The sequence below is a fragment of the Terrapene carolina genome, unplaced genomic scaffold (genome assembly GCF_002925995.2).
Source record: "Terrapene carolina triunguis isolate 2854851 unplaced genomic scaffold, T_m_triunguis-2.0 Scaffold88, whole genome shotgun sequence".
Taxonomy (NCBI): Eukaryota; Metazoa; Chordata; order Testudines; family Emydidae; genus Terrapene; species Terrapene triunguis.
In genome coordinates this window covers 15,170,825-15,178,887 of record NW_020664439.1, presented here as the reverse complement: position 1 = coordinate 15,178,887, position 8,063 = coordinate 15,170,825, and positions in this window count along the sequence as shown.

Sequence of the window (8,063 nt, the reverse complement as noted above, 5' to 3'; positions counted from 1 at the left end):
CAGAACAACTAGCATGTATAATTGAAAAAAAAATTACAAATAATAATAAAAAAAATAAAAGACTGTCCTGTCTTGTAACAAACATTGACAGGGACTTTTGTTGAGCTGGTGTTCTGAAGAACTATTAAAATGGGTGCTGGCAACCTGGAAATTGTATAACTTGTAAACATTCTCAGGGTATTTAATGTGCTTCACTAGTAATGCTTTTAAATATCAGGCTCATTCCAACCAGTGCTTGAGTCAGAGATGTTACAATTAATTAGTACCTGGGAAATCTGAGCAACTTTTGCATGACACATTTGTTGAAGACTAATGTGTGCCTTACAAGTGAAGCTTCATTCTAAAGTGTAGAGTTTGGTATTGCTGATAGTACCATTTTAATGTTTTGCTGTCAAAAGTATACCAAAGTATTCAGAACTGATCCATAATAATCCCATGAAGAAAAAATTGGGTTCCCAATGATCGTTTATTTAAGTGGAAAGCCACAAATCCTGTCCCCGTGAAACTCTATAGGCACAGAGAGTTGCAGATACAGTGCAGTACTGGAGCAGATTTGGGGTAGCCCGTGCAAGGGTGGAAAACAACAAGCATAATAGCAAGCTGATGGTCTTTACAGAACCCCACACTGTACAACACATCAAATCAGGATGTTTCCTTGCAGATTTACCTACTGATCACTGGGTGGCTGGCTCTTGTGGAGAGTATTCAGTGTTCTAATCACCAGGATCCAATCTTTTGTTTGAACCCAGTTTTCCAACCTTTGAATGCTTAAGAAAAAAAAATCACTGTTATATATAATTATGGGTTAAAATATTTAGCTTTGTTCTATAGTTAGAGAGTTTTTAAAGTTTTACTTGTTTTAAATAAGTTATTTTTCATGGCTTTGATTTTCTAGAGAATGCCATCTATGTTCAGTTTTAATTACACTTTTAATATACCTGTTATTAACCTCAGACTGGTACAGATTGTGGCTGAAGCATTAATGTAAATTTAGTGTCAGTAAAACCCAGAATCATCTAGTAACTTTCTTAGTCTTTTAGTTTCCTAATTACCGTATATACTCATTCATAAGCCAAATTTTTTTAGTAAAAAAGGGAAGCACCAAAGAAGGGGGTCGGCTTATGAACGGGTATAGAGAGGGAGAGGTGGGACACGGCCCTTCCCCCCCAACAGAGGGAGCAAGGAGAGGCAGCACAGCCAGCAAAGCCAGAAGGGAAGAGGCAGGGCCAGAGTCTCTCCGCTTCTGGCCACGCTGCTCTCCCCCCAGCCTCTGAAGCAGCTGCAGCTCTGGAGCTGGCAGGCTGCAGCTGTGCCGCTCGGTCCCACCCCCCAGAGCAGGCTGCGGCCATACCGCCCGGCCTGCCGGAGCTCGCTGCGGCCATGCCACTTGGCCCAGCCCGCTGGAACATGCTGCGGCCACACCGCCCGGTCTGGCCCGCTGGTGCAGGCTGTGGCCACACTGCCCAGCCTGCCGGAGCAGCTCCAGCCAGGACAGAGACATCCTCCCCTGGCCATCCCCAGATAAGGTGGGAAGTGATGGGATGGGGAGAGTGTGGGGGTCCCGGACTAGGGGTGGGGTCATGTGGGGGTGGTCACAGGGGCAGGGTCGGCTCCAGCATTTCCGCCCCAAAAAAAAAAAAAAAAAAAAGCCGCGATCGCGATCGTGATCAGCGGCGGCAATTGGAAAAAAAAAAAGCCGCGATCGGCAGCAGCAGTTCAGCAGCAGGTCCTTCGCTCCTAAAGGGAGTGAGGGACCTGCCGCCCCCGAATTGCCGCAGGTGCCGCCCCTCTCCCTTGGCCGCCCCAAGCACCTGCTTGTTAAGCTGGTGCCTGGAGCCAGCCCTGCACAGGGGTTACTCCCCTGACTCCCAGCTTCTCCCCCCAAAAAATTTCCCCGCCAGTTGCTGCCCGGCCCGTCAGGGTAAGCAGCTGGCATGTTGGGACACTTCGTTTACTTAGGTTTACCTCCATGCCTGTGGACACTCGAAGTAAACAAACCATCTCAGCCCACCAATGGCTTATCCTGATGGCCCCGGGAGCCAAAGTTTGCTGACCCCGGAATTATAGGGTCGGCTTATGAACGGGTTATAAAAACTTTCCATTTTTACTTATCCATCTGGGGAGGGGGGGTGGTTAGCTTATAAACGAACCGGCTTATGATCGAGTATATACGGTACCTAGAATCCAGATAATTTGATTCTTGTTCAAAAGTTTTAACAAGTTAGCATATCATGAATTTAGTTTGCAAGCTGCTGGCACAGTAATATTTAACCATTCTAAAAGGCAGTGTAACAGCTCTCTTTAAACATGTGGGCCCTCTATAAACTATTCTTAAGAGAAACAAGAACATTTCTGTTGTATGTCAGTGATTAGAATTATTATTTAACTAACAAGCAGTTCTGAATTTTTACCAAAATCTTTAAACTATATTCTGTCTCTGTTTTTGTACTATGTTGCAGTTGCTTGAAGGACAGTTGCCAGGATAAGAGGTGTGATGTAAACAAAACTATGTGACTGTAGTCCTATTTAGATAAATCTCTGAATAACGTTCACGTAGCTCAGAAGATAGTTCTGATGGACTTTAATATACAGCCCAGTTGAAAGAAGTTCCACTAAGACACCCATTCTTACCATTCAGATCTGCTATATTGCTTTTCCTTCAGTTCAGAAAGCTGGCAACCTGTCCTTAGTGAGAATAACCTGCAGTGCTCATGCACATGACTCTGCTTATCCTTTTGCTGGCTAAACCACACCATGGCTTGTTTTTTTTTTACCACCTGGCTACTTTTTACATCAACCACCTGATCCTGTGAGATGCTGAACACCCCACACTCCCCATGGAGTCAGCTGGAGTTGAGGGTGCTTGTGAGAATGTGCCATCTCTTCAGAAGTAAGAGAAGGAATATAGGAGAGTAGTTACCAAGTGGACAAAGAAAGATTCTACAGGTCTCTTTACGGATGCACCTGCTTGCCTCTGCCAGGCCCAGAAAGGCATGCTGTGAAAAAGATCATACAAGATAGAAGCTGTACACTAAAAGTAGCTAACAGGGGACAGGGTTAGCTGGGCCCAGGAGTTCTCCAATAAAGAAGTGCCCCTAAGGAATGGCCTGCTTTTGTGTTGTGTATATTGCAGTACTGCTGATCCCTCTCCGTTTTATCCAAAGTCTCATGGTGTTTGGTATTATTGTGGTCTTAGCTCCTAAAGTCATGAGAATCTCAGCTTTCATTACAAAAAGTTTCCAGCCTTCATGGTTGCAGAGAATCTTGAAAATACAACCTGACATGAGTGTAGCCTAACAGTGGTGCTGGAACAATTTGTAGTGGGGATGCTGAGAACCATTGAAGCAAACTGTAAACCCTGTATATGATGGAAACCACTTCAAGCCAGGGGGTGCTGCCATATCCTTAGCACCCCTAGTTCCAGCACCTAAAGCCCTAAAGGCTCAGAAACCTGAAGCCAAATAAAAGAACTCTCAGTTTCTTTAATCTCAAGATTCTAAAGCCAATCATGATTTTTTGGGGGGACCCCTGACTCAGGATTTTTGCCATTTGGGATTGGCAATACTGATATCACCTCTATATCACAGAGCTCAGTTCCTTTAAACATCAGGTGCTGCTCTCTTGTGTATGGAGTTCACAAGTGCAAATTATGACAGGCTTCTCCAGCTTGTGGCTTCATCTTTTAATTGGGTGCCTACTTTCTCATTGGCCAACTTCCTGCCCACTGCTCTCTTCTTGCTGCCATGTAACATAATCAATGAGAGCTATCACAAGTATAAATAGCAATGTAGGTGTGGTAGCACAGGCAGCCTCAGCAGCGGTGGCACAGTTGACCCATGCCAAGTAAGTACTGTGACAAAGTTCCTCCTCTGCCTTGGTGGGTCCTGGGCTTACTGGTGGATTTGCTCAACTCAGAGACTCTCAGCAGCTCTCAGTTTGGCCACTTTTGCTAGTGGCTCAAACCTGATGTTCACTCAGCTAACCTCATCACTGGCCAGCATGGGGAAAGGGAGGAGAACAATCCCCACAGTCTATGCTGACCCACCTAGTGGGTCAGGGGGACAGGCCAGGGACCTTTCCCTCTGGTGGGACCCACAGAACAGGTCAACTCCTCTTGTATCAAATAGGGAGTTGGGGAGGGGACGGGGGAACTTGGGCCCACCCTCTACTCCGGGTTCCAGCCCAGGGCCATGTGGATCACAGCTGTCTACAGCATTTCCTGTAACAGCTGCATGACAGCTACAACTCCCTGGGCTACTTACCCATGGCCTCCTTCCAACACCTTCTTTATCCTCACCGCAGGACCTTCCTTCTGATGACACTTGTGCGCCTCAGCCCTCCAGCAGTACACCTTCTCACTCTCAGCTCCTTGCACACCTCACTAACTGAAGTGAGGACCTTTTTAAACCAGGTGCCCTGATTAGCCTGCCTGTCCTAATTGATTCTAGTAGCTTCTTAATTGGCTCCAGGTGTCCTAATTAGCCTGCCTGCCATAATTGGTTCCAGTAACTTCCTGATTATTCTAGAACAGCCCATTATCTTACTCAGGGAAAAGGGACCTGCTTAATCTGGGGCTCATGTATCTACCTTTGATCACTCTCCTGTAGCCATCTGGCCTGACCCTGTCACAGTATGCACAGGGTTCAGACGGGTTTGTACTCGGCACAGCTAAGCCAGCCCACCACTGCCTTTGGTACCACAGCAACACTACTATTTATACTCACACTAGCGCTCAGCAAGCTAGCATAAGTATATCTATGCAAACCGGGAATCACCTCTAGCTTGTAGTGTGGATGCAGCCTAAGTCATTGCTGTATGATATCCTGGCATCACGCACCAGGGTGGGTAGAGATTGCCTTTTTGTGTGTACAGTGCTTAGCACAATGGGGTTCTGATCATTAACTAGGGCTCCTAGGTGTTATGGCAATACAAATTAATAATCATCACCAACTAGTAACCCAGCATGTTACTTCTAACAGCACAGATCTGCTTTACGGGTACAAGTCCGCTTTTAAACTTGATCCTCAGTAGCTTCTGAGTCTTAAAGTCATCTGAGAACATACTCAGTTAGCAGTGCTATCACCCCTGCAAGGAATACTATTGATTCAGTATTGATTTTTCACACTTGGATATATGCCTGTTCAAAGCAGCTATGAATGCTTCTGTCCTTGAAAACAGACTGCGTATTTTTAAGAAAATTCTTTGCTTCAGTAAGTATGGCAGAAAAATAAAAATCATCTGAAATAATACCTCCATAGTTAAGTGCTATCTTCTTCTCTCCCAAGACTTCCCTTTGATTTAATAATCACTGTCTGGGCTATCAAGACGGGAATAAATATTATTTTTTTATTATTATATTCTAAAATGATAGATGTTAATTTCATTAGTGATGCCTATAAGATTTCACTTCCTACAGTAGCAGGTTCAGATGGTTTCCAGGGTTCTTGTGTGGACCACACAGATGTGGTAGCTCCTCTCATTCTCACACGGCTCAGGATCTAGAGAGTGGGGCAAGGTTTGGATACTCTCTGCAGCAGTGTGCACAGAGTACCCCCACCTATATATTTTTTTTAGTGATCGAGGAAGAGTTTAGGAGATAGCAGCCAGAGGGGGCGCTCCTGCCAGAATGGCTCCATTGGAGCTGTGCAACCACGGAGACCTGGAAAGGCCAGGATGATGGTCAGGCACAGTAGCAGGGGCACATGGCCTCAATTTTGATGGCCCTTGCCATTGGAGGGTTCTCTCATTGTCCATGTGGATCTCAGGGGGATGCATGGGTTGGGGATGGAGAGAGGATTGAATTCATTTTTCATTCCACCCCCTAAGGAACAATAAAGTGGAAACTATGCAAATGGGAACCTCCCAGAGATTCCTGCCCCCTATGTGTGTTTTTCCCCATTGATGGGATGATCTGGCCTGATTTCCTAGAATACTGTAAATCAGTCTCATTAAGCAGCTAAATATCTTCACAATTCTCATAGGGAAGCTAAAATGAAATATTGTGTGGAACATTAGATAGTGGCCAAAGTTCAGCATTGATATATATATATATATATATATATATATAACTTATTATAGCAACCTTTGGCTAATATGTATGCATGTATGTATAAATAAAATAAGTAATCTCAGATGTCCTATAAACCTGACTCTGTTATCCAACTATATGTACCAAAGCTTCAGTAGTTACATAAGCCCTATGTTTTGAGATTTGTCTCACTGATGGAGTGAACAACCTTTACTTAGGAAAACTTTTACCTAGCAAATACATACATTGCAGAAGACATCTGTACCTTCTCCAGGGTATTCAGGGCTTTATCTTTCACTGACATGAATATGATTTTTTCTACTATTACTCCTGAATCTGCTTCCAGTGGAATCAGACTCCTTGGGCACCCACAATGTCCATTGATGGCAGTGTGAATTTTAGATGTGCAAGAATGTAGGATCTGCCCCTAAGAGGACAGTCAAAAAACTCCCAATTGAGACTCTCTGACAAGAAGAACAACTATTTCTCAGATGTACATTATATAGGAATTTGATTGTTTTCCACGATGGTACACTCCCATGGGGTAGATTTAGCTGTTTATACTGTCACAGTCCAAAATACTAATTAGCTCTAATGATCTATTTTGGACTAAAATTTAGCTGGTCAAAATAAAAAAAAATCACAGTCATATCCTGTTTTTCAAACAGTCTCATTAGCACATTCTGAAAAATGTGCATAATGTTGCTTTGATACTTAGTGTGGATATTTTTATTGTTTTCTCCCCAAGGAAAAAAAAGTAACAAACATACGTCAATGAAAGTGCCACTAAATATTTTTCTAAATCCTAAATTTATGATTGATAAGTTTACCCACGTGTTCTCAGGCCACAATATCACTATCTGGTTATAAGTCATGAAAAGGGTTATTATGGGAGATTAGTGGGTCAATCTGATGACCAGCTTGCCTAGTGGTCAGGCAGTGGCCTTATAGTTTCTGCTGGTCTAGTCATCCTGGTGGGTGCCCTGGCCAAGGTTGCATGCAGCAGGCCTCAATCCCCCCTGAATGCTCCTACCATTCCCGATGGGGTTCTGCCACTATAGAAGAGCAGGGGGCAAGGCAGGGGGACCCAAGCCCACCCATTCCACTAGCTCCCAACCCAGGGCCCTAAGGCTGTGGTTCCCAAACTTTTCCGCTGCTTGAGCAGGGAAAGCCCCTGGCGGGCCGGGCCGGTTTGTTTACCTGCTGCATCCACAGGTTCAACTGATCGCGGCTCCCAGTGGCTGCAGTTCGCTGCTCCAGGCCAATGGGAGCTGCTGGAAGCGGCGGCCTGTACGTCCCTCGGCCCACGCTGCTTCCAGCAGCTCCCATTGACCTGGAGCAGCGAACCGCAGCCCCTGGGAGCCGCAATCGGCCGAACCTGCGGACACGGCAGGTAAACAAACTGGCCCGGCCCGCCAGGGGCTTTCCCTGCACAAGCAGCAGAACAAGTTTGGGAACCACAGCCCTAAGGGATTTGTCAAAGTGCCCAGACCAGTTATTGATCCACCTCAAGTTTTAAGTTTTCACTTTCCTACCAGACAGGAGCTCCTCTGGTTTAGAATACTTCACTTGGTATGTTAATGTCCTGTTCAAAGCAGTCTCTTTTAGGGCTTTCAATGCTCCAAAGGAGAGCAGGGAGGGGTAATTCAGATCCCCACTGCTGCAGCAGCTTTACTGTAAACCCTCCTACCACAGCTCCTAGTATCAATCTTGCTTCCTGGTGCAGCCTGAACCTCTTCTCTCCCATTCCTTTCCTGGGCTACCATTATCCTTTTAAATTATTCCTCCACCAGGAGCGTGCTCTGGACCTGTTGAGAAGTGGGAGTCTCCTTAGCCGAGTATTGCTCTACTCCTCACCCTGGTTCAATGTGAGGTCTGGAGAAAAATCAATCATGTTATTTTAAATGTTCAGCCATAAAAGAACAATCCAAGCTTGAAAAGATCAGAAACAATCTGTCTCAATAAGCATTTAATTGTTGATAACAAGGCAGCAAGTAGATAAACTGATAGGAAAGCATATTTAAAGCATTAATTG